Source organism: Pteropus vampyrus, unplaced genomic scaffold (genome assembly GCF_000151845.1).
Source record: "Pteropus vampyrus isolate Shadow unplaced genomic scaffold, Pvam_2.0 Scaffold165, whole genome shotgun sequence".
Lineage (NCBI taxonomy): Eukaryota > Metazoa > Chordata > Mammalia > Chiroptera > Pteropodidae > Pteropus > Pteropus vampyrus.
This window is the reverse complement of record NW_011888946.1, coordinates 1,628,660-1,655,959: the sequence shown is the minus strand read 5'-3', so window position 1 is coordinate 1,655,959 and position 27,300 is coordinate 1,628,660. Positions and strand designations below refer to the sequence as shown.

The 27,300-nt window shown below is 39.3% G+C and overlaps 1 long non-coding RNA gene across 1 annotated transcript in view; it reads left to right on the top strand.

Moving 5' to 3' along the window:
* LOC111745777 overlaps positions 1–22,809 on the top strand; it is a 58,627-nt gene extending 35,818 nt beyond the window's left edge. The window contains exon 3 of the long non-coding RNA XR_002782791.1: positions 22,786–22,809. This is a non-coding gene — a long non-coding RNA (uncharacterized LOC111745777). The remainder of the gene's footprint in view (positions 1–22,785) is intronic.
* Positions 22,810–27,300: the final 4,491 nt, after the last annotated feature.

Here is a 27,300-nt window from a genome sequence, read left to right as displayed (position 1 = left end):
GTGGGAACAGAATCTGAACTAAATGTCTGTGCTTTAGCTGCAAGGGAGGCTGGCAAAGTGAATTTCTGGCATTTTATGGTGAAATAGACTACTAAGGTGAGGAATTATCAACATATGTGTGATATTCAGATGAGCTAGACATTCAAAAAGAAATACAGAAGTCCAACAGAGAAGTCAAAGTTGTTAAATTATTCCATGAAGCACCCTTGAGTAAAAAGTCAATCCTGGTTTGGGCATGAGTTATGAATAAAGAAAGAATGAGAGAAAGGACAAAACTATGACCATCTTCACAAAGACTCAGGAGAGCTGAATTGCGTGGGGACTGCAGGGTCGCAGAGTTTACCTCCCTGAACTCAGTATGTGCATCACTTGTGGGACATAAGTGACCTTAGAGGTTTATGAACACATTCAAGAAGTAGTGTAATGTTTATTTTAAGGTATATCAGATAAAATAATCAGTGCATCAAAGCTATGAGTTCACAATTGATGTAGCTTGGGAAACGGTTAAGTTTAAGTTCAGTTTAAAAAGAATAATTCAATATTAAAAAGATGACATAAACAATTCAGCAGGTGGCGTAGAGCTATGGCATGGTTTCTGAAGGTAGCAGAGGAATGGCTAGAGTTTGGGAAAGCCCATACATGGAGGTAGGAAGCCAGAGTTTAACTCACCATCTACATGTCTTTATCTCAATGGGCTTCAATTTCACATGTAAAAGGGGTACAACAACTCTTATCTCAGCTTCCTGAAGCCAGCATCAAGGATAGACCTCTTGTGGTGTCACATGATACTTCACTTAGTTTGCCATGTTTACTGAGAGTGCTTGTGAATTTGGGGGGATTTAATCTGTTTATTCTCATCATTCAGCCACACCTGGAAAATTTTAGACCCCCAAGTTATCAGTTTTTAAATGTGGGTCTATATCTGAGTGGACTTTGGGAGAGAGGTCATCCTAGGTGTATGTATTTTTGCATTTGATAAATGATTTAAGCTCAAATTTTTTATTTGCTCTAGAAAGGGATCTGCTCTGCAGCTCAGTCTGGTGTTGTCAAAGAAGTGAGCCTTCGCAGAGTCTGAGAAGTGAGCCTTCGCAGAATCTAGCTCTCAGTCTAGCTCTTGTTAGGTCTGTAGTGGAGGTAGAACATTATTCTGTTTATGTAAATTCAGGTCTCGAGAAATTATATTACCTTTTTGTATGTCTCCCCCCACAAATCATTTAGTTATTTATTCCTTAGGGACATTTATGATTCAGCAAGACCTACTGCTCTAGGAAGCAAGGGAAGAAAGAATTTGAGATGGAAGAACAACGTGAGATGGGTACTGCAGAGTGTTTTCATTTGTTAAGATGTTGGAGTAGCTTCTGCATGGGGAGAATCTGGCTGAAAATGAAGTCGTCGTGGTGAGAACAGCCTGGATTTATTGCTCTGAGTATTTGGAAATGGTAGCTAAAGTTGTGTCATACTTGGATCTGTGTATAAGAGAGAAACTTGGATAGTTGCTTTAAATATAGTATATATTTAAACACTATTCTTAAATATAGCTTGGATTGCACTGGCAGGGGCTTTTGACCCGAGTAGTTAAGCAGGGTCAACTCTTAGACTAAAGAAAGTGGGGCTAAAGGTTGTGCTCTCAGTAAGCAAGCCCAAACATCATTCCTTTTTACTCATGGTTCTCTGAATATCCTTGAATAAATCATTTGGTAAGTTAACTGCCTTATTTTGTCTTTGAATTAGTAATAATACGCTTGATGGTATTACTGCTCACCAAGTATTCCACTTTTCTTGTAGTACCTTTTCTGCAGGACAGGTATACATTTCCACCTTGTTAAACTTATAAGTGGCCATATGATTTGCTTTAGCCAATGAAATATGAGCCAAAGTAATGTATAACTCCTGAGCGAAAGCCTTAAGAGCCAGCGATATTTTCTTTCTCTTTTTCCTCTGCTGCAATAGCCAGCAATGTTCCAGCTTTGGTCCCAGAGCAAAGACAAGTTGGAGCAAAGCTGCAGCAGACCTGCAGGAGATACATAGTGAATTCAATAAATACATTTGAGATTTTTTTTTTTTGCGTTGTCATGGCAGTAGAATCTAGTCCAATCTGGTTGATAAATTAGTAATGATAATGCCAGCAATAAGAATATTGCTATTTGGGGAGCATATACTAAATGCTAAGTCTCGTGCTAAGCGTTTTACATGTTCTATCTCATTTAATTTGGCAACAACCTTATGAGGCAGATATATTTCCCCAATTTACAGATGAGGAAGTTGAAATCTAAATAGATTGGGAAGTTTCTTGAGGTCACATCGCGAGTGTGTGTGGTCAGGATTAGAGCTGACATTTGTCTTCCCTGTTTCACTTTATTATGCGTCTTAGTCATTTTCGTGCATCTCACACAAGGGCCAAGGCTTCAGAATCTCAGGTCCTTCAGGTATGCATCCTGCAGGAGTCAAACTTACAGAAACAAAGCATGGTCTCCCATAATCTGGGGAACAAAATAAAAAAGTGTAGCTAATCTGTTGCTTATAACTTATAAAAACCTATTATTTATCATATAAGAGAAGACTAGAACCATGTACATATGATTTCTTTATATATTATAAAGCAATGCCCTATACCTAAAAAAAAACCCAATTGTATTACACTACTGACTTGATAGTACATTGGAAGTTATGTAAAGAGCTCAAATATTTATCACCAACAAAATGCCATTGTACAAGCAAATTTGGGGGGAATGTTTAATATATACATATCTTATGTCTACATATTTACAAAAATTAGATGTTTTTATATACCTTGTGTAAACATATTTATGCATATATATATATACTATATATTCATAATACACAAGGTATATAAATATATAAAATCTACTTTAGAAATAATTATCTGGATGATTTATTTTGAATCTATATGTATATTCTAAAATCTAGTTATTAGATAATTATAGGACAAAAATAATCTTGGTGCAAGTATGCCCCATTATACACAGTAGGATATACCAAACAACCGAAAACAAACTATATTAATAATGATATAATAAAACCAGAGTAATTTTTAATTAAAAAACAAGAATAGCAGCAATTTAGAAACTATAACCAACCAACCCAAGATATCATCGATAATACACTCACAACAAAGGATCCTTCCTGAAACTTGTGAGAACTCCAATTGTGTGTGTGCAAGCTTGTGATGGAGCCTGCAATGTCAAGCGTTGTATGGAAGCCAGAATTGTTGCCAGAGCAATGAATTAGCATTCTCAGTAAACTCATAATGTGCTAACTCAAATTTCTGAAGACTAAATTTAGTGACCCCTAGTTACCCACATAATAGTAAGCAGTCTTTATGTCTATGAATTAAATCAGGATCAGTTTTCATCCATTGAAATGGCAGCCAATCAATGGATCTAATTGGTCATAGTCGAAGTTGCTGTTCTAGAAGTTTGAACTAGATTGCCCAACTTTTTCTACTTAGACTTCTATTTATATAGATCTTCTGGCAAATAGTTCCATTTCTGAGGGCCCGGGTACTGGGCATCTGCTTCCTATACATTTTCAAAAAGTTCTTCGTGGATCTATTGATCACCTCTGAGAATGCATTTGGTTTGCCAAGTGCTTTAGTACTGAGAGGGAAGTGCCTTGTGTCAAAGGCTAGTGTGATTTGTCCTGACCCAGTGGTTAGTGTCACATTTCCTAAGACTAGGAGAATGCCAGCCCATTTGTGGACCAGTAGAGCAGTGTGACCAACCTGCTTCATAGACACAGCGCTGAGGGAGGAAAGGGAGCTTCAGATTCTGGTGGAGAAATGTTTTTGAGATTATTAGCTGAGGCAGCCTGGCTAAAAACCTTTGCGTGGCTTTTCTCCAGGATCCATGTCTAGACCACTATCCAGATAATTTTGCTGGTTTCTCTATGCCCTCATCTCCAACACTTGCACCCTCACTTCTCTATTGCCCCCGAACAGAGATGAAGGGTAATAAATCACTTAGTACCTGTCCCAGTGAACATCAAACAACTGAAGACTTTTTTTAGGTTCAAGTTCGATCGTTCTCATTTAAAATAACCTTCTGGTGCACCTGTCTGTGTATTTCTTCAGCATATATATTTACACTTAGTATACCTTATGTTATAGGTTGAATTATGTCCCCTAAGACAAATTTATTGAAGTCCTAACTTGCCAGTACCTCAGATTGTGATCTTATTTCAAAATAGGGTGTTTACCAAGGCAATCAGGTTAAGATGAGGTCATCACTTTGGGTTCTAATCCAATATGATTGATATCCTTATACAAAAGGAAAATTTGGACATGGAGACCAACATGCACAGAGGGAAGACTATTGAAGACACAGGGAGTATGCCTTCTAAAAGTCAAGGAATGCCTGAGGCTACAAGAAGCCAGGAGAAAGACATGAAATAGATTCTCCCTTACAACCATAAGAAGAAATCAACCCTGACAATACCTTGACTTCCAACTTTTAGCCTCCAGAACTGTGAGACAATAAATTTCTGTTGTTTAAACAACCCAGTTACAACAGCCTCAGGAAACTAATATACTATGTAACTTTGCCAATGGTATTAATTCATTAAAATTTAATTCAGTTTAATAAGTGCCTGTACATGAATACAGACAGAGGTGATGATGCTAATAATGGCTTAATCTGTTTCTTGCTCTGCAAACTCTCCAAAGCTCCTCCTCCTCACTGGGACCCACACTCCATTTATCCTACCATCCTTTCTGCATCCTTCAATACCTTCAAAGTCCTCAGTTCACTCTCTACCAGCTTATACTCCCTGGGCCATCATTATAATCATTTCTTGTATTCCATCAACTACCTCACCCTCTCTTTCTTCATTATTCTCTTCTGGAAAACCTAAACCTTGATTAAATTCCAATTCTGCCTGTACCTGTACAGTTAAATGTGGCTGAAGAAAACACATCTGATGAACAATAGCATTTTAATTAATATTCACTAACCTAAACTACCTGGTTTAGTCATCTCCTCTCTTTACAAATGAGTATTTTACTTCTTGCTCCTCAAATTCTAGTATCCCCTCCTCTCCTCTTCCACTCTTCACTCTCAACTAATGACATTGCTTCCTGTTTCACAAAGGGGCAATCAAAAGAAGATGTCTATGTGCTTCAATTTGCACATCTACCCGAGTCTGTGCTGTTGCCCTCACTGGCCTCCTTCTAGTGTCGATGGGCTGTCCTCGTACCGAAGGCGAGTCTCTCCTTTGTGCTAGACCTTCGCTATTCTCCCTACTCAAGAGTTGACTCTGCCATTGCCTCCTTTCCTGCATCATCAATGTTCCCTGTTTATTCATCCACCGGATATTTCCCATCAGCCTACAAACATGCTGTGAGTTATTAGGATTTTTTAAAAAAGAACCTCTCCTGACATATACTTCTTCCAGCTGCCACACAATTTCTCAGATCTTCTTTACAGAAAAACTAGTTGAACAGTGTCTTCATGTTTTTCTCCACTTTGTCTCTTTTCAGTTTCTTTGAAGTCACTTCAGTTAGTCTTTTGCTCCCAGCAGTCTATCAACACTGATTCTGTGAAGGTCCCACCAATGATCTCTAAACAGTTAAATCTGTTGGTCAATTCTCAGTCCTCATCTTTTTCATCAGAAGTACTTGAAACAATGATTACTTTCTCTTCATTGAAATATTTTTCCCTTTTGGCTCCTTATTTGTATGACTCCTTATTTACATGTTTATCCTCTTATCTTGATAGCCACTCTTCTGTATTATTTGATACTTTTTTTAAAAACATTTTTAAAACCTCTAATTTTTGGCATGTCCCAGAACTCAGCCTTTAAAATTCTTATCTTTTTTTTTTTTTTTATCTACTTCCAATCTCCAAGTGCTATCATTCCATCTTAGGGTTCAAAATATTTAAATGCTGATCACCTCTATTATATTTTCAGTTTTTACCTCTCTTCTAAATGCCAGATTGAGGTGCCCACTAGACACTTCCACTTAGATGTTTAATAAGATCTCAAGTTTAACAAAGAAAAAAACTAAACTCTAGATCTCATGTTCCCCCAGTAATTTTTTTCTTCCAGGAATAATCTCTTCACAGTACATGGCAACACCTCTATCAGTTGCTCAGACTCAAAACCGACATTAACTTATAACTCATATTTCATACTTAATCCATCAGAAATGAAGGATATTCATTTCCTTCAAAAGGCATTCAATACTCAGTGACCTCTCCCGCCTTTACCACTCACTCTTTTGTCCATCTTCTCACACCTGGTTTTTGCAATAGCCTCCAAATTGGTTTCCATGCTTCTGCCCTTGACACTCTGTAGTTTTACCCAAGTAGCACTGATGATAGACCGATTTTACTTTTTTGTAACAGTTTAATTGAGATATTGTTCACATACCATATAATTCACTCATTTAAAGTATATAATATGGTGGGTTTTAATATATTTACAGAGTTGTGCAACTGTCAGCACAATAAACTTTATAACATTTGATTGTCCCCAGAAGAAAGCCTATACCCATTAACAGTCACTTCTTATATCATCCTAACCTCCCCTGCACACCCCCACTCCCCATCCCTAGGCAATTACTAATCTAGTTTCTGTTTCTATAAATTTGCCTATTTTGGACATTTCATATAGACAGAATCATACAGTATATGATCCTTTGTGTTCAACTTTCATCCATGTTATAGCATGTATCAGTATTTCATTTCTTTTTATTACTAAATAATATTCTATTATATAATATATTACATTTTATTAATCTATTCATCAGTTAACGGACATTAGCATTGTTTCCATTTTTGACTATTATAAATAATGCTGCTATGAACATTTGTGTACAAGTTTTTGTATGAACATATGTTTTCATTTCTCTTGGGTATGTAAGAAGGTATGTAAGTAGGATTGCTGAGGCATATGGTAACTCTGTTTAACCTTTTGAGGAACCTCCAGATTGTTTTCAAAGCAACTGCATTATTTTACATTTCTACTAGCGATGAAAGAGGGTTCCAGTTTTTCTAGTCTTGCCAACACTTGCTATTATCTGACTTTTTGTTACAGCTATTCTAGTGAGCGTGAAGTAATCTCTTCTTAGATAGACTGTTCCTTTAAAAATGTAAGTCTAATCATGTCACCTCCCCCACTTCTGAGTGCCTTGATGGCTCATCCCTCATAGTAAAATCTGAAGTCCTTACAATAGCTTTTAAGTTCCTATATGTTTTGCTCTCTACCCTTCCCAATCTAACTCTCTTACCTGCCGCTTTCCCTTCTGTTCATTTTGCTCAGTTTGGCCACATAACCTTTGTAGTTACCGTTCCTTCTGCTGAGAACATGTTTCCTCCAGATATCTACCTGGCTTGCTCCATCACCTCCTTTGGGTCTCTATTCAGACCTTGTCAGGTAGGTCCTCCCCAAGCGCTCATTAACTCCTAGCCCTCCCTAGAGTCGTTCCCTTAGACACCACACCAGCAAATGAAAGTATTTGAAGCCAGGGAGACCTTTCAGAAGGTATCCTAAGCCACATGAATTCGACAGCCTATGTCTCCTTCTGATGAGGCCAACACTGCCCATGGCCTTGACAGAACTTGATACTTACATTTTAAATGTATTATTATTATTATTATTTGCTCTGGATTTTCTTGATTCTAAGGGAAAATAAGGTGGAGTGCCAATGGCTATTGGGTAGGCCATTAACATACAACTTATAACATTGTTGGAGGAGAGTTGGTTTTGGAAATTTGGTTCTATCTGTTCCCTAGGTCTCCAAAAGATAGTGCCTTGTTACTATCTGGAATAGCAAAAGATGATGGGCGTGTGCATGTCACTAAATTGCTGTGCGACTCTGAATAAATCACTTAACCTTTCTGGGAATATATTCCCTATTTGTAAAACAAGAGGATTGGACTACATGATCTTTCAGGTCCCCTCTAGCCCTGACATTCTCTATTCTGTCATACTTTTCACCTAATTAGATATTAAGTCTGGCTTGATTATTTTAGGCCTTCGGGTCCTGGGAACTGGCCGCTATCAGCAAAATATCTCCAAATGCAGTTTAAATCCAGTGGAGCTTAATATATTTTTGTATGTGGGCTTCAGGAGATCAAGCTTTGAGTTGGCAATATGGGGAATTTAGTTACTATTTTTGACAAGTGGTTGAATTTATTAAATGATACATTACATCTGGCAGCATTACTGACGAATCAGGGAACAAGGACAGAGTTAAGAATTTCAAAATAGTTGAAGGGCCTTCAGAACCATAGGGTTTGTCTTGCAAAATGCTCATTATGTAGAATGAGCTACCTAAAGACAGGGAGGTGGTATGAGCAGAGAAGTGTTAAGGGGAGAGCTTCAAAGGAATAGGGCTCACACGGGCTGGGCAGTGGACTGTTACTCCTGCTCTTACTAGATTGGTTCATTTTTTACTAGAGTGTGTTTCTTGGGAGGGGCGGAAATTGATGTTTTGAAATTGTAATGATAGGAAATGTTGGGGATAGTTGGTTTTTATGTTGCTTGTGGAAATGAAAGACATCATTCCTATAAAACAAAAAGCCTATTAAAGACTAATAAAGACCAGAATGAATTTGCACTAATGTGATGATGCCTTCTAAAGTTGGCTTTCTCTGTGACAGCCTCACCCTGAGTGATTATGCGACATGCCCTAGGGCCACCTCTATCGAGGAGTTCCTTGGTGGGCCAGGTTAGGGATAGATGGAGCTGGAGTCTAAGTTTATGAATGGAATCCCTGTCTCTGGCCTACCAAGAGGCAGAGGGGATGAAGGGCCTTGGAGAAAGTGGGGCCATAGTCTGGATCTTCTGTTTCAGCAGTTGAGTGTCCCCAGCTGATGTCATATTCTCCTAGGACATCTATACATCAGAGTCACTGGGGCTACTTTGGCTTGTGATTCTCTATACATGGCTCTGAGCATGCAATCACAGCCTGTGGATGCAAGAAGGACCTCTTAGTCCATAGTTGGTATGTAGGTTTCATGTTGAGTATCACCATTAATTAGTGAGCTGTGGTTTCCGAGAGCACTTTGTTGAGAAAAATTCTAAGTTTCTTATATAAATTCAGAGGAAAGAATACATTTGTGGATTAGTAATGTCTCCCATGAGTGAGAAATGTGAACAAATATGTGCAAGCTTTTTATTTGCCTGATTTTAGAGAGAAAGTTTAGGCTACAAGAGGAGAAGTGACCTGCCCAAGGTCACACAGCTAGCCAGACAGCTGGGAATAAACCCAGGTCTCCTTTCTCTGATGCCCGAAGTAATTACATCTTACCCTGCTGGAAACTACTTTCACAAAGGCCTCTGTTCCATAGGATACTCACAAAATGTATAGGAAACATGAACCTGGAAGTGACTGGTGTGTGACAACACACAAACACCCCGCTTTGAACCATATCATAAATTTTGCTTTTGATCTTCGTTCAGCAGGGACCAAAATAGCACATATCCACTTTTGCCTGTGAAAGCTGTAATACTTTGGAGGCCATGGAAACACTACTGTTTGAACAATTAAACTTTTTAAAGAAAATTTCATTATTTTATAGATATACATTAAGTATTTACATTCCTTTCAAATATTTTACCCTCATAACTTAGGATTTGGGGCCTTTATCCTTTGGAATTCTCAGTATCTGCTTTTCTCCTAAAGGTGAAGTGGCTAACCTAGCAATGTTGAAGGTTTTCATTTTATTACAAGGGTTTGGGTCCAATGGATTCTCTAGTGGATGTTGATCCCTGGTTGATGTCCCCACCTGCTGGGTGTATAGGCTGCTCTTCAGAAAGAGAGCTGCCTTGCCCACAGTGTGTTCTTTCTCTGAGGGTTGTCTGCCCTCAGGGACTACCTGTACAGCAGTTCAAGAGCAATTTTAAAGGGTGGTGCCAGCTACAGTTCTCCCTATGGGATCATCTGAGGCATCTGTTGCAAGTGCCTCAGTTGAACTTTTTCTTCCTAAGCTCAGTCTCGCTTCCCTAACCTTTTTAGAGTCATTGTTCCTGAGAGCAGACCCCAATCCTGTATGCAAATCTGTCGCAGAATCCATGTTACAGTGAGTATGACCCAAAATAGATTCTGAATATTGAGGATGCTGAACCATAGGATGGCACATAAAGCTGGAGAGAATTTACTGAAATGGAAACACTCTCCCTGGACACAGGATTTAACACACTGGCAAGGACTCCAGGAGACAGTGCTAGGATGGCTTTTGGAACCTTGGAGAATGCAATGGCCCACACCAAATGAAGTAAAAATGTCAGAAATACTCAGGCAGATGGTAGAGGAAGTGATCAAGAAGTGGGTCTTCTAGAATGGATATACTACATAACACCAGAAAACCTATTAGCTGACTATTTTCCATGATAGGTTCAGCGATAAGGAATAGGCTTGTGAGTTGAGTGCTGGTATTGCTGAGAAGTTCAGTGTTGTCACTCCTCTGTAGCTAGAAATGACAGTAAGAGATACTGTCACAGAACTGGGCTCCCTAGTAATAATAGAAATGGTAGTATTCTCAAATAATAGAAGTCAAATGGTGACACTTAATACCAGGAGCAAGGCAGGTGCAGTTACTATAATGAGTAGCAAGGTCAGAGTGGCTGCTGGGGGCCTGACTTGCAGAGAGCTTTGGAGACATTTAATAGAATATAGTGTTCTTCAGGGACAAGATAGATAGAAAGCCAGCAGGATATTACTTAATTTATACAATGAAAAGAAATGAAGGATAGATGGTCAGGGAGCTAAAAGCAGCCGCCACATTAAAAAAAAGTTATGATTGTTTAACTGGACTTGAGCTGGTGCTTGGACCTGAAGCCCACTATCTAAAGGAGCCATCTGGTCTTCTTGAGGAAGATGCCTTTGACGTCATAGCAAGTGAGTGCAGAATTAATTCCCTCAGTTCTTTGGGGTATCCTGAAATAAGGGGATTGCCCAGGAATTTTGAAAAATGTTGGACGCAGGGCTGGAATTGACATTGATACCCAGGGATGCAAAACATCATCTGGTCTCATTAGATTGAGAGAGTTAGGGGACAAGTAATAAATGGAATATTCTGTTTGGCCCATAGTGGGACTACTGGTTCTATTTAGTGATAATTTCCTTGAACCTCGAATATATAATTGGAATGGATATACTTGATGGTAGGCAGAACCATCACATAGGTTTCTTGCTCTGTAAGGTAAAAACTATCTTAGAGCAGAAGTTTGAGTGCAAGTATCTGAAATTGTCTCCCTCCTCTCCTTCAAAATAGTAAATCGAAACTAATACTGCATGCTGGAAGAATGGCAGAGATTAGTGCTTTGCTTAAAAATCTAAAGGGTGCAGGGTTGATGGTTCCCATCATTTCCCCACCCAATTTGTCAGTCTGACAAAACTGGATAAATTCTGGTAGTTGATAGTAGGCCCCCCATCTCAGGCAAGTAGTAGCCCCAACTGCAGTTGCAATGCTGGTTGCGAAGTCATTGCTAGAGCAGGTTAACATGGCCTTAGATATGTAGACCAGTGTGTGGTCATTGATCTGATTAATGCATTTTTTTTCCATCCTCATCAATAAGAAAGATCAGAAACAATTTACATTTATGTTGAATGGAGATTTTGCTCCAGGGCTTTGATATTTCTCCTTGTCACTGTCATAATACTGTCTGAAAAAATCTGGACCATCTGGACATGCTGGAGAACATCACATTGGTCCTTTACATTGATGACATCACATTTATTGGATCAAATGAACAAAGAGTTGCAAGTAAGTAGAAGTTTTGGTAAGATATATATGTTTCAGAAGGTGGGAGATACACTTTATGAAAATAAATCACTACACTGGTGAAATTTTTAGAGGTCAGATTGTCTGGGTCATGCCATGACAGCACCTCCAAAGAAAAGGAAAAATGATTTAATCTCTCTTCTCTAAACAGAAGAAAGAACAATGTTTGGTAGGCATTTTTACATCCTAGGGCATCATATTCCACACTTGGGAATACTGCTTCAGTCTATTTACTATGTGACATGAAATGCAGCCAGCTTTGAGTGGGCCAAGAACAGGATAGGGCTCTGCAGCAGATCCAGGATACAGTGCAAGCAACCCTGCCAACTGAACCATAAGATCAGGCAGATCCTATAATAATATGTCTGTGTGGTACTAAAAGACTCCATGTGGAATTTATGGAAAGTCCTATTAGGATCACAATGTAGACCCCTCAGTTTCTAGAGCAAGGCTATCTCATCCATAGTAAAGAACTATATAGCATTCAGAAAGTGGCTCTTAGCATGCTACTTGTCCTTGGAAGGACAGAGCATCTGACCTTGTACCATCAAGTGGCCATGTGGCCAGAGTTGCCCATCATAAGCTGGGTTTTTTCAGATCCACCAAGGTTGATTGGACCCATTAGTAATCCATCATCATCATCATCCTCGTCGTCGTCATCATCATCATCATCATTGTCATCATCATCAACTGGCATTGGGCATAAGCAGGGTCAGAGGCATAAGTAAGCTGCACAAGCAAGTGGCCAGACCCCTGTGCCTTCCTCACTTTTTTCTCAATCCCTCCCCCTTAGAACACACGTATGGCCATGTGGAGGGTTCCTTATGACCAGTTGTCAGGGGTGGAAAGGTCAGAGCTTAGTCGACAGATGGGGCTGCTTGGTATGTAAGTGGAAGCCAAGAGTGGACTGCTGTTGCATTGCAGTCCTGCTTAATGAAAGACAGAAGTCAGGGGAGATGCTCTTAATACACCAGAGTTGCCACTTTGTGTGAAAAGATAAGTGGCTCAAGGTAAGAATATGCATAGAAAGAATACATACAAACCCAGAGTCAGTGACAAATGGTTGGGTTAGATGGACAGGAGCCTGGAATGAGCAAAATTAAGAGACAGAGGAAGAGATATAGGAAAGAGGCATGTGGGTGGACTTATGGAAGTAGGTATGAAGTGTGAGGATCTTTGTATGGCACGTTAACCCCACTTGAGAGCATCTACCCCCAAATCAGCACTAGCAACCAAATATTTTTTTACTAAGGAATCTTGGGTTTTGGCTATTAGGTTGGCTGGCTTATCATTTGGGTTTCAGCTCATTTGCTTCAGAGAGAACTTCCTGGACCACCTTAACTAAGGGCTTTCATCCTCTACTCCATTATATCACCTTGTTTTATTTTCTTCATTATTCTTATATTAAATAGTACTATTTGTTGTATAGTGTGTGTCTTTGACTAGTCTCTAATTAATGAAGAAGGACATCTTTGTCTTATTCATCACTTTACTTCCTATGCTGAGAACAATTCCAGACACAGAGTATGCCCTCAATGTATATTTGTTAGATGAAGGAATAGGGTTCAGTATGGTTAAGTAACTTGTTCAAGGGCACAGAGCTAATATGTGTGACAGCTGGGGTTTGAACCCAGGCTCCAGAGTGCTAGCTTTGTGGCCTTGGCCAAGATACTTAACATCCGTTTTTGTGCCTTGGTTTTTTCATTTGTATCTGGGAATAATAATAGTATCTACCTTTCAGTTATTGAGAGGATAAAAGGAGTAAGTATAAACAAATGTTTAGAATAGTTCCTGATACATTTTGGCATGGTAGAAGTGTTTACTAGTATTAAGCAGTGGAGTGGGATTTCAACTTGGGTCTGACTACGTCTTAAGATTTGGTGGAGACTCCAAGTGGCATTTTTGAGGGCCGTGGGAACTTGCAGGAGAGGAATAGTGACTGATAAAAGGAAAGGATGAGTATCTGATATAAAGTTACCTTCATAATCTCACCAGTCCTTGTGTACTGAGTACCTAATGTATACAAAGCACAGTGGCGAGTGCTACGGGAAACTTAAAAAAAACTATAAGATGGTCTCTGACCTTAAGCAAGTCTTGCCCTAGGACACAGTGTTTTAAATGCTTACAGCCACATCATCGAGGCCCAGGTCTTGCTGGCAGTGCTGAAGCAGGAAGTGCTCTTCTCCAGGACTGAGGGTAGCCAGAGCCCTGTGACAGTTGCTGCCCTTCCACACTAATGACACATGCCCCCAAATCCGTATATATGGGGACATCTATAGAAATCCCCAGAAGCCTCCTTGGATGTTGACTGCAACTGCATATTGATTGTGTTCCTGAATTTGTCCTCTTTGCCTGAGAAGTAACTGAGGGTGGCCTCCCTGTGACCCTTGACCTGACCCACTTTGGGCTTGATTTCTGGGCTTCTGACTGCCACAGACCTTGAGCTCTGGCTTGGTGGAATTTATAGGCCGAGACTGTTTGAGTTTATACCACTGGCTGCTGAAAGCACACAGCCTCATGTTTTATTCCTGACACTGAAAACTTTGCCCGAACTCCTCTTGGGTGAATTGTATTGAATTTTGCCTAGTAGTTTGTACCAGCATTGTCTGCCAAATATTCCATTGAGTACTGAGCTTATATTTACTGTATGTTTTCCTGTTTGGGTTGAACTCCAAGAATCAAGGCAAATGACAAGCCCTGTTCTGCCTTACCTTGTAGGTGCGTTCATCGCTACAGACACAATGCATTTTACATATCTGACAAAGGGGAATGATTTCACAGAGGGTGCTGTGCTAATATGAGGACTTTGGTCTTTCCTAATGTGGACATGTGAGAAATATTCTCATCCAGCAGTTTATTTTGCTTCTCTTTTTCCCTGATATATTATCAGCGTTTCCTTTTCTCATGGTCTCAGGAAAGGTTATATGTATTTTTAATTGTATGTGTATATAATGCCCATTAGTACTAATGGGATGTATTCTTTCATCAGGACATAATCGCCAATAGCATGCAAATCAGCACATTCCTTTTACTCCAGCGTTTGCTGAAGGCTCCATTCTTGGGCGACATATGGTCTCTAGTCACCTCCTCACTCTGCTCTGAAAAATGTCCATTACATATCTTAATCATCAAATTTTTTACCTTCTGCTTAAGAAATGAATTAAGGCGGTGAAAATTGAGATGGCAAGCATTTTTAGTTTGAAAAGAGCGTCTTCTCCTTGCTGCCAAAATCCACTGTTGCATTTTTACATTAAAAAATTTCTTTTCTTTACGTCACCAATTAGCGCTTCAAAGTGATTTTTGCGTCTGGCTTACATGGAGTGTGAGCTATAAAAATTCTAGTTTCAAAGCTTCTTTTGCTCTGTTCTGTGGAAAAAAATTTCTTTTAACAAGAAATTGCTTAGACACAGGGATAATAGTTTGAGGCATCATGAACAACATTTATGCAGACAGTCAAAGTAATTTTAGAAAATGTGTGGGTCTGATAAAAGTCTGATGAATACGCAGAAAGAAGAAATTAATATTGAAAGAGCACCCATTATATGTCAGGCATCATAGCTGCCTTAGACCATTTAGTTTTCTTAATAGACAAGGTAACCGAAGTAACTTGCCCAAGTTCATTTGTTTATTTGACCATTCATTCTTTCACCAAAAAATTATTTAATGAGCACAAGTTTGTTCTGGCATTGTGTCAGACACTTGATCCTTGACTTTATGGTGCTTGCTAATTGGAAGAATAGATAAAATATAATTAAACGAAGAAATAAATCAATGAAAAAAAGGTGATAAGTGCTCGAAATAAATAGGGTGTTAAGATAGACAATAGTTGGGGGTTCAAGGTGGAAGGAACTTCCTTGACTTTGGGTGCCGTAATGTAAGTAGGAACTGTAGACTTGATGCAAACCCAATTTAGTCTGGCCCCAAAGCCATTTATTTTATTATACTTGTGTCAACTGGCTAACTCCATTCTGATTTGATCACAGCTATGATGGCTAACATTTTGTGAGTTTCTACTATTTGCCACACCCTATTCAATTGTATGTGTTTCTTCAGCTATTTTATAAAGTAGAAATTATTTTTTCCCCATTTTGCAGATGAGGAACCTGAGACTTAAGAAAAGTTTGTGACTGCCCCCAAATGACATAGTACCATTTTCTCTTTGGCCCACAATGCTCATATTCTTGAGAGCTAGATTTTATAACCAATTTTTCTTCTAAGAGACCAAGAGGTTGTGTTATCTTTGGGAACAGAGGCTTAGATAATGTGGACTGGCTGATGGGACATTCTGTCTCTCTCTATTTCTGAAAAAGAAAGAAAGAAAGGAATGAAGGAAGAAAAGAAAGAAGGAAGGAAGGAAGGAAGGAGGGAAGGAAGAAAAAACTCATGCCTGAACCCTAGGAGTCAAGAATAACATAGATTTTGAATGAAGCTTTACTTTTTTAGAAACATCGTATGTTTTTTAGACTGAAAAAGTGATATATGCTTATTATAGGCAATTTAGGAAAAAAAGAGAGAAATGTAAAACAAGAATAAAAATAACTTATAGTTCTATCACCCAGAAAGGGCAGTATTTTTTCAATGTATAATAACAAAGATGACTGAAACTTTTATAGCACTTACAATGTGCCGGGTGTAATTCCACACACTTTACAAATATTAACTAATTTAATTATCACAGCAACCCTACATGGAAGGTACTATTATTATCCTAATATTATAGATAAGGAAAGTGAGATAATAAATGGTTTAGTAATACTCCTAAGACCACAGAATCAAGCCTCCACAGGCATCTTGGTTCTGGAGTCCATGCTTCTTACCATCCTGCTATCCCATCTCTATGTAAAAAGAGATGTATATATTCTTTTAGAAACCTGGGGTCATATTTTACATACAATTTTAGATTTGGCTTTTTCGGTTAACATTATTTCATGTGCATTTTTCCACGTCCTTATATATTCTTTAAAATATTTTTTTAATGGCTGTATGGATATATTTTATACCGCACTTAGCTTGTTTCTTTTTTAAAAAATAATTATAAAAAGTTATGCAATGAATGTCCATGTTTATGAATCTTTGATGAGCTTTTTGATTATTTCTTCAAGACAGGTTCCTGGGAGAGGTTGCCTTGGACAGAATTTTTGGTATTTCTTTAAATCTGTGGTGGGAAAAAAATGTTCAGATGTGGGGCATAGATTTCGATAACATAAAAACGCAGGAAAATTAGAGATCTGTGTGGGCTGAGTAAAAAAACAATCAGGGAAGACTTCCTTAAGGAGGTGGGTGGAGTATAAGCTAACCTTGAATAATGAACAACACAAGCAGGCCTAGAGGGGTGAGAGAACCTGAAGAGCTTTTAGTGGATGCAGGAAAGATTTGGGAGAGGAGCTTCGAAGAGAGAGGCAGAGAGTAGACTATGAAAGGCAGGGCCTTGTACATCACATTAAAGAAGACAGATTTTTCTCTAGAGGGAACAGGGAGCTGCTGAAGTGTTTGAGCTTAAAAAGAGATGTGGTCATATTTGCATTTTTGATATTACTGTGAGGCCTGGGAGTAGATGGGAGAGAAGGAAGTGAGGACAGAGGAGGATCCATTTGGTAGGATGTTTGGGGGACTCAGAAGGGTCCCTTGGCATAGTCCTTTCCCAGGGGCTTTGCCCAAAGCAGGGCCCATGGCCTTCCTTGCCATATTTAATGCCTCACCAAGAGGAGTCTAGACGGAATATTTATAAAACACTGACCTGGAAAAGGAAATGCTGCAGAAACAACACAAGCACTTCCTCAATGTTGTCGAGAGTTAACATCCATGAGAAATACATGTGTCTGTCAGAGCAGAAAATAATGAGGCAATATACTTCCTCAAACAGATTCAGTTCATCATTGCTGGGGCCCCAAGGAAGGGGAGGACAGTTAGAGGGGCGTCTTCCATTGTCAGCACTGGCCGTTCCTTGCCAACCAGGCAGGTCACTCAGTGCTTTTTTCCAGGCAATTATTTTCGGGATGACTGGAGATTTCGATCAACCAATCAAGCTTTTATAGGAACCACTTTCCTTGATTATGTCACTGATCTTTAACTCAGCGAGAGATTTTCCTCAGCATGGCTTGACAGCCTCAAGTTTTCAATTAATTTCTTTCTCACCATCTCCTGTATCTATCTCACTTTTGCTTTTAGTTGGGGAGCTCTGAGGTTCATAGGCTCACATGAACTTCTCATGTGAAGTGTGTGTGTGTGTGTGTGTGTGTGCGCGCATGCGTGTGTGTTTTAAAGGCATCAGAAGCCTCTTTCTGGCCTTCTTTCAATGAAGAATGTTCTGTGCAAGAGCTGAGGGACTTGTGAGCAGGAAGCTGACTGAACAGGGAGAACTGAAAAGATAACTTACTGTAGGTAGTAGAGGATTCTGATCTCCGGGGTGGGCTGCATTCAAGACTAGCCCCAGGGGTTTGCAGACTGAGGCAGGATCAGTGTTTCCAAATACGGAGACATATCCCTGCTTCAAAATATACTGATGAATATTTTAAATTTTAATGGATACATATCTATTTCAATGCAGTTTATTCCATGGGAATGATTGTCTTTCTTTTAAAATAAAGTTATTTGCATAAAGTGACTTAAATAAAAATATTAGGTAAATATTAGGAGACACTGGGATAAATTTTACAATCAGAGAGACATAAATAAAGTTCAAGTTCTGCCTCTTACTAAATGCATGCATGTGGGGAAATTACTTAATATCTCTGTGCCTTAGTTTTTTCATCTGTAAAATGGGTTGTAAAACCTACCTTTCAGCATTATTGTGGGGTTTAGTGGTTCCTTTGTCCATTCATGTATTCATTCAATCGTTAAATATTTATTGAGTATCTGCTATGTGCTACTCACTGTCCGGGCACAGGAAATACAGCAGTGAACCTACTGCATCCCTACCTTCACGGAGCTTCCATGCTAATGGGTGTGGGGGGAGACAGACAGTAAATGCATAGACTGGTATATAAGCAACTGTCAAGTTCTAAGGAAAATACAGCAGAGTAAGGGAGATGTTAGAGCAAAGCCTCTGAGACAGGAATGTGTTAGATGTGTTTGAGGAAAAGGAGGTGGAAGTGGACAGAGTCAGAGGGAGAAAGGAGGAGACAAGGTGGAACAGTTAGTCAGATGCCAGGGCAAAGAGCACATTGTAAGGTAGGGTAGACACAGGCTTTTATTTTAACTGTGACGGGAAGAGGAGTGATCACTACATTGTATCTATTCATAATGACAAATTAAGTTAATACTTGAGCAGCTACTTACCCAATGCCCATCGTGTGCAGAGTACTACATTAGTCTCCCAGGGTTTGAGAATACCAAAGTAAGCTGGACAGAGGAGCTACATTCTTATTGGAGAAACAGTAGTCTCATCAGTTTATATCTAACATTCATTGAGTACTTGCTGTGTATCAGGCATAGTTTCACATGTTTTCCTTTAATGAAGTAGCTCCTGTAGTTCTTAGAAACAAAAGTACAAAACCAATTTTTAGCCCCAATTTGCAGATGAGGAAGCTGGGGCACAGAGACACTTACCACTATAGATATCACCATTCTCACCTTTCAATGAAAGGAGAGTGAAATAGATGTGCTCTTGTTGAGGTTCAAAGCACAATGGGAGTGCAGAGCAAATGCTACCCCAAAGAGGGATGAAGCAGCCAAGGGACTACAGGTGCTCTGGAGTGAGGCTGCCACCTGCTCTCTGTGATGCCAGCCACATTGCCTCTCTTCTCTATGCTTCTGTTTCCTTATTCATGAAATAGGATCAGTAGGGGTATCCACCCCATAGGATAGCCATGAAGGTGAAATGAGACAGTTCACAGGAATGCTTTTGCACAGAGTCTGGCACATGACGAGTGTCTCTCAAGTCTTAACTATATACTCACAAAGGACTGGGGAAATGTTTCACAAACAGGCCATCATGGACCTGGCCTTGAGGTATGAAACATAGGAAGCAAATAAAGATAAGTAAATTTCAGGTTGTTAGGGAATATCTCAGTAATAGAGTGTTGAAAGTTCATGGTACGGCTGGATGGTGGGTGAGGGTATAGTGGACAATTCTATGAATTCTATTAATCTGTGACACCATCCTAAGCACAGTGCATTTTTGTGTATGAGTGTGTGTGAATGTGAGTGTGAGTGTGTGTGAATGGGAGTGTGAGTGTGTATGTGTGTGTGTGTGTGTGTGTATGTGTGTGTGTGTGTTTAATAGGCCACAGGAAAGCTTTGATGCTTTGAGCACTGGGGAGCCTGTGATCTGACCTGTGCTTTCATACATATGCCCAGCAGCAGCATGAGGAGATGACTGCATGGTCCAGGTGATAAGCCCTGAAAGTCTGACCCCGCCTGGTAGGGAAAGGTGGAGAGAGAAAGTGAAGGATGAGATGCTTCGAAGGTAGAATCTACAGGGCTTCGAGCCTGATTTCACCAACTCCTTGGAGACACGCACACACACGCACGTGCACACAGCAAAAGAGATCCAGCTCCACTCCACTCAGCCTCTCTGTCCCCAGTGATCAGTATACTTATAGCTCCTTAGTTTTCCCATCTGTTAAGTGGGAAAAATAAAACCGGAATCTCATGGCTCCCAACGGGGTAGAGTCATATGTTACCTTAGCACCAAGAATCCTGTGGAGATGCAGACCAGTTTCATTGCTCCTGCTGATAAAGAACTGTCTTCTTACCAGAATACAGTACCAACAAACTTGCATTTTCTGAGTATCAGAAAGCGATGGTTTGGGTTTGTGCTATTCACTCACTTATGATCTGAGATTACTCTAAAAAGACTTCACAGCTTAGTCTAATTGGGTAATTGGGATGTTTCCAGATGAAATTCGACTTGTATTTTTTAAAAACGCTTTGAAGAACTGGTTGCCATGGTACTGTTCTGCTGACAAGATCCTTCACTCGCTCCTGCTAAGCAGCAATAATGGGCTTCTGTTTATTCTAAGTTTCAGGTTACCCTACCTGAATATCCTCTGCAAGAAACAAGGTATGAATATGAAGAAACTAGTGAAGTCCTTCCCTCGCTTTCCTTGATAGGGATGTGTGTCTCAGCAGACAAAGAGATTTGTCATTATAGGGTGTTGTCCTAGGAGAGGCCCAGCTGGCATAAAGGGACTTCCCAGACCATGTCTCCCCCAGGCAGCTGGGAGTTGAGGAAGAAACCACTGTACGTTTGCCACAGTATAAACCGGATGATTGTTTCAGGATATGAGTACTAACTCTCTCATATTTGAGGGCAAATCGGTGTTTGGCAGAGAGAATTATCTTTATTTTAAGAAATAACATGGTTTTAAAAGTTAATATTTATGTTTTTATAGTATTACTGTTTTAAATTTGAGAAAGCCTTTGTTCTAAATCAATTTTTCAACCTACTAGACAATAATTCTTACCCATCATCCTTAGACTTGTATCAGAGTGTTTATTATATGAATGTGAAACATCTTCCCCAGATGCAGTATTTTTGGCTTCATTAAAAGTTTTTCTAGTTCCTCTTCAGCCATGTCAATATTTACCTTGGACAATGCTTTGGATCCTTTTGTTTATAACTCCAGAATTCTCCAAGACAAACTGATTATTCATGACTCTCTGGCCTGGGTTGCAATTTAAACATACCTTCTGTTGACGTTTTAAGAGTACGGCGACTCCCCCAGACTGTTTCCTCTACTTCTCATAGATGCATGATTTGTGACCTTCCATACTCATCTCCTGCCGTGCATTTTTTCCCTCCTTCCAGGTGTCTTCCAAGCACATCTTCCTTGTTGAGCACACTCTCAGAACATTAGGAAGCTAACTTTTTCTCCTTTTCTTTTTAAAATTCCAGGATCCTTCTGTCTGCCAAGGATGCTTTTTCAACATCGTGTTGTACCTACATTCTTTGAACACTTTCATTGTCTTCCTAGAGAGCATATTCTTCCATGTTACCCACTCCCTCTTGTTGAATTTCTGGCAGCTGATGCAGAGAACACGTGACCACTGTCTTCATTGTCTAAAGATTTTAGTTTAAACCTGCCAATGAGTAAAAGGATGCCTTAGTGGGCAAATAGACATCATAAAGCTACAGTACATTTTTCTTGAGAAGCTCACTTATATCGAGCCAGTCATCTTTCCTGCTCCAGATTTTAGGAATCTGTGCACTTTTTCAATTCTCTATACGTGCCTTTCAGATGTAGAGGATTTAACATTTACAAAGTATTTCACATACATTATTACACTTGATTCTTATAAGAACTTTGTGAGGGAGACCCAGGGATTCAAGGGACCTGTTGATCACAAGGAGAGAGTAGGCACAGTTTTTGCCCTCTAGAACATTTATATTAACAAATGATTTGGTTTTATATGCATCTTTCTGTTCCCTTAAAACACTGTGCTATTTCTTGACTGAGGACATTGTGTGCACTATTTCCTTTGCTTGAACTATCCAACTTCTCCCTTTGACTAGCTGAACTCCTACCCACTTTTTAAATGTCAGTTTTGATTTCGCTTCCTCTAGAAACGTTCCCTGGTCCCCCAAGTCTGGGCTAGGATTCTTCCCTTGTGCTCCCATAACATCCTTAAAAATAGCACTGGAATGATGCTCAAAAATACTTGTTAAATAAACAACCGATGCACATTGTGTCTTCTGGTTTGTGTAGCCTTGGATCTTTGAGTTCAAGAAAAAATGCCAGAGAAGACTCTAAGAGTGTCCAGAGAATTTTAAGTACTTCTGTGTTCATTTTTCATAACACCATTTGAATATTGGTAGCTGATATGATTTTCTGTTGGTTGTCCAAAACAAATCCTTTTCCCTTCACTTCGTCTTTACTTCCTCACTTTTCCTTTCAGGAACTGTCCCTTTCCCCACTTTTGATTAGTGTTTTTCAGTTGGGGCTGCCCACATCTTGGGACTAGGAGTAGACCTAATACACATATCTCGTCCCCTGGGTGCAATGACAAGTTTAAGGAGAGCCCTCAACCCGTGCTGGTAAACCTGGGACTTCTGCAGAAACTCTTAGGTAAGAGAGGGTCTCTTTTTCCTTTAAAGGTTGCAAGCAATGGATACAAGCATTCATGGAACTTCTGGTTCTTCGAGAACTTGCAGAGAGATTAATGAAGCCATCACAGAACGACCCAAACCAAGAGACGGTGGTAGAGTGAAGGCATAATGAAGATATCATTGAACACTTGGATTCAGAAGTACCTGATCCTTTGAAATTCCAAACTGAGAGATTCCCTCTTTGGTTGCAACTAGTTTGAGCTGCATTGTGGTCAGTCATCAATAACTGATAGAGTTCTGCTTAATTCGATGGAAAACAAAGTACCGTGTTATTTTTATTACTGACACTAATGCTTTTCGTTCCTTTGTGGATTTGCCTTATGCTTTCACTTCTTCATATGTTTTGCGTCCACGTAATTTGTCTTAGGTGGTTAATCAGGAACCAAGTAAGCAAACATGTTTTTGACTTATATTTCCCAAGTCCAATGTCATGCAATAGGCTTGCTGAATATGCCCCTGTTCATGTTTGAGCTGAGAACATGCCCGAAATCCTTCCAGGAATGGCGATATTTTTATACAGATTCATCCACATGCTCACACCTTACCTGTTGGTCTCCTGGGCTAAAATGTGACAGAGTGATTGCATTGCAATCTGAGAAAGTGCTCTGTGATCTCAAAGTAATGCTAAGCTCCTGAGCCTGTAGGATCAGGGCCTCAGAAGAGAATATGAATGAGCTTTATGCCCAGATCTGGGCAGACAAGGCCTTTACAGTCTCTTTTTGCCCTCCCCTGCAGTTTTTCATACATCACATTAAAACCTGTTTGACCATTATGATGGAAACAAAAGGACAATGTGCTAATTATAAAAAAAGTATTTTTTCCTTAGAATTAATTTTGCTTCTCTTCTTAGAATCTTGAAGCATTTTTAGGACGATATTTTGGAAAATTTGGATCTGTAAACCACTTACAGTGACCTTTGAACTGGCTTTTTCTTTTCTTCTATTTCTCGACGGTAAGTATGGATATGCTAGTCTATAGTGTAACCTTAACTGTATTAAAAAAAAATTCTTGTTTATGATGATGGCAATGTTATACTTTCTGAACCCGGTAAAGACATGGAGAAATGACAGGCAAATTGACACCTGCATATAGTAAAATTTCAATGAACAAAAAGTATAAAACTACCCATTAAATGAATTCCATTTTTGCTGTGAACTATATTTATAATTAAGAGGCAAAATCTTCTTCCTCCCTTCATGAGACTGGAGTAGGCAAAGTTTAGGGCTTACTTATGTGGGACCAAACGAGACCTTTTTGCTCCCTCTTCTCATAATACGTGTTCTTTCTTCTTCCCTTTTGTCCTGTGATGTCCTAAAGATAAGATTTGGATTTAGGCTGATGAGCAGAAAGAAGACCCAGAAGTTCTGAGCCATGACATGCACTCCAGCCGACGCTATCAGAGAGCTCTGCCTAAGAGCTTACGACCCAAGCACTACTGACATGAGGTATTGTTTATTCTATTTTTATCAGGGTTTTGCATGTATATGACTTCCCAAGAAATTGTCTGTGGATCTAGGTTTCTAGTTCTCTAGGACAAAATCATCTTCATTGCATCAATATCTTCTGTTGATGCCTAACAAAACCAAAAGAGAAAAAAGTTCTTTGCCTAGTTCCCAGATAACCTTTAACTTGAAAATTCAATTAAACGGTCTCCTCCAACCACTATAGTTCATTGAAGTTTAACTATACACATTCTTGGAAAGGCCAAACTAGATGAAACTGACATTTTGAGAGCTGTATTTGCATTGAAGTAGGAATGTATTTGTACTTGCTTGTTTTGATAGCATTTTACTCAGAGGAAGTTTGGGGAGAACGGTTTGAGGGGGCAAATATCTAGCATTCGTTTTATTATCAGCGAACATTTCTCCCTATTTGTACCCTGTCGCTTTATTTTGATGGTTAACAAAATTGGTTAACAAAATGATGGTTAACAAAATTACATTTTTGCTCTGGAATTTCATTGCTGCTTTCTCTCTAACTTACCTAGAAGATCTTTGGGTATTGAAGGGTTGCATCCACTGAGATTAGTGTTGACTTCTGCACTGAATGGTTTTTCTTTAACTTTATCCTAGAATTAATGAGCACAACAAACAGCTGTGCTGATAAACCCATTCTGCTTGGTGACACACTCTTGCCAGAGCAATTGGCAGATGGTCTGTCTTGCAGAGGATTGCAGCAGAATGGGGGAAATGCTAATAGGAAGGAGAGTGGGTCCTACTTGTTTGAAGCCAGGTTCTCCTATTTTTTGCCTGGTGTTTAAGCATCTTGCCTCATAATTTTTCCCCCACTCTAATTAGATGGGCAGCCTCTCTTTACCATTTATATATGCTCTACTTTTTTGGTTCTACTTTTTCAATTTCAGCATTCTTATTCCTGGCACTGAAAACTTTGCCCAAACTGCTCTTGGGTGAGTGTCTGGGGGTGTTATTCTGTAAGAATCCTACAGCTTGATTCAATCTCCTGAAAAAATTACAACCGACAACAGTAAAGTGAATAAAAGGAGACAAGAAGAGCTAACTGTGTGACAAAGGCAATCTTGTCACAGTTAGTGTTATCCAAACCGATGTTAGCCTGGGTGCAGAGCACATGCCTGTTCTAAGATGTGTGTCGTGCTGTTTTGTCTTTGATTTTTGTTACTATGCCTTGAATTAAATTACCTGTTACATATCTCATGTTCCTCCTGGAACATGCTGACTTATGTTCAAGGCCTTGGAATGTAAGAAACCTATTTGTGAGTGTCTAGAAACATAGGTATTTTTTGTTTGTTTTAAAATGTTCTTTAAGGAAAGGAAACGAAACCTCCATTTGCTTCTAAAAAAATTAATCCTTTCCCCCAAATATTTATTAGTGAGCTAACAGCCCTAGAAACAGGTGTGGACATGTCTATGTATATTCAATTATCTCAGCTCAGAATTTTGTCCTTGAGTTGCTTGGTATCCGCTATTTCAAGATCTTTTATGAACATTATCAATCATTCTTTTTAAAGCTGTGGATAGTTTACCCATACTTAATAAAGACTTTCTTTTATTTTTTTCTCAGCTTTATTAAGGTATAATTGACAAATAAAATTGTATATATTTAAGGTATACAATGGAATGGTTTGGTATGTGTACACATTCAGAAATGATTGCCACAATCAAGTTAATTAACACATCTATCATCTCATGTAGTTTCCCTTTCATGTATGAGGTGAGAACACTTAAGATCTATCTCTTAGCAAAATTTAAGTATCTAATGTAGCATTATTAACTATAGTCACCATGCTGTACATTAGATCCCCAGAACTCATTCACCTTATAACTGAAAGTTTATAAACTTTGACCAACCTCTCCCCATTTCCACCCCACCCTCCACCCCCAGCCCTTGACAACCACCATTCTACCCTCTGGTTCTGTGAGTTCTACTCGTTTAGAGTCCACATATGAGACTGTTTGTCTTTCCGTGTCTTGCTTATTTCAATTGGCATAATGTTCTCCAGGTTCATCTATGATGTCACAAATGGCTCCCAACGAATGTTTTTGAAATCCTGACGCCATAAGAAAAGTGCGTATTTGCTGGTGGGACAGTAAGCCGAAAGGGGATTGTCAGGTTTTTTTTTTTTTTCTTATACCCCATGGACACTTGAACTTATGAACCTGAGGGTCCTTTTCAGTTTCAAATTGTTCAAGAATGTGGGAGGTCCTTCTTTTACAACTTCTCTTCCAGGTGGAGGACATCTAGCTACCGCTTGAGAGTCTTTCATGACGGGAACTTACTACTTTAACAGAGCATTATTTGGGGTTTCAGTAATTGTGAATATTACCTCCCCATCCCCAATAATTCCGACAGAGCCTCTCTTCTGAAGCAAAAAAGGCCTATTAAATCCCTCTTCACATGACAGATCTTCAGTACTGTCATGTCTTCTCTAAGTTATTCTTTCTTGGGCTAAACATCTCTAGAGTGTTAACTGCTGTCCAGACATTTTATCATCTTAACTATTATCATCTAAACTCCAACTAGTCAGTGTCTATATGAGAAAGCAGCATGAAGAATTGACAGTGCTCAGATGACTAGAAGTTTAATAGTTACATGGAAGGTGGCATGACATCCTAGATGTTGTCTAACCAGTGCAGAGCATGCCAGGGCTAAGGGATCCCTTTTTGGAACTTCTCATGTTCTTGTTTATAGGAGAAACATCTGCCGCTAAATACCAAAGTAATCCAGGCTCTAAGGCAGTGCCTAAGAGTTGACATTTCTGCTTGGATAGCCAAAGAATCACATAAAATCAAATTTATTCACCATCTAAACCATGATCTCTAAACTGACACCACATTTAGTTCCTCTACTTGACTTGGCTAATTCTGAAAGTGGGACCCAAATTCTTCCACATGACTCTGACTCCTCCTTTTTCTCCATCACCTTCTTCCAAATTATTATCATTCCTGTTCTTCTTGGCCCCAGTTCCTTCCCCAACTCCAACCCATTTTTTAGCTGATACTGGGAGTGTGCAGAACATACGGCATT